The 555-nt window shown below is 38.6% G+C and overlaps 1 non-coding gene across 1 annotated transcript; it reads right to left on the bottom strand.

Moving 5' to 3' along the window:
- Positions 1 to 218: 218 nt before the first annotated feature.
- On the bottom strand, positions 219 to 325 carry LOC145564782 (small nucleolar RNA R71). Its single transcript, XR_014094903.1, has one exon. It is a non-coding gene; the product is annotated as a small nucleolar RNA R71 (small nucleolar RNA).
- Positions 326 to 555: the final 230 nt, after the last annotated feature.

Consider the following 555-nt stretch of genomic DNA (forward strand, 5'->3'; position numbering starts at 1 on the left):
TCTTCATATTGCAGACTACTGTTAGTATTGTAATACCATCAGGCAAGCTGGGGTCACACAGGACCAAATCAGGGAGATTCTCTTTCCTTTCTCTTTATGTGGAAAAGCCAAATTATGGTATAATGGATTAAATAAAACTGCACTAGCTGGGTATAACTGACTGGGAGACTCTTGTTTTAAATTTTTATAATAAATATTACCCTGCAGAGAGAACATCTATACTAAGGAGTGCCATTCAGAACTTTGCCCAAGAGCCAGATGAAACACTATATGAGGCTTGGGAGAGGTTCAAGGATCTACAGAGAGAATGCCCCCACCATAATCTGGCACAATGGTAGTTAATTCAAGTCTTTTACAATGGGATTGGAAATTCATCTAGAACAATATTGGATTCTGCAGCTAGTGGAAGGTTTATGAACCTTAATGTTGATGATGCAGGTCGAGTTATTGAAGATATGGCAATTCATAATTCCCAATATGGGAATCCCAGAGGCTTTGCTAACAAAGGGAAACATAGTGTCCACTCTATATCCTTTTTACAAGCTCAACTAACCT

The sequence above is a fragment of the Chenopodium album genome, chromosome 1 (genome assembly GCF_948465745.1).
Source record: "Chenopodium album chromosome 1, dcCheAlbu1.1, whole genome shotgun sequence".
In the NCBI taxonomy this organism is placed as follows: Eukaryota; Viridiplantae; Streptophyta; class Magnoliopsida; order Caryophyllales; family Amaranthaceae; genus Chenopodium; species Chenopodium album.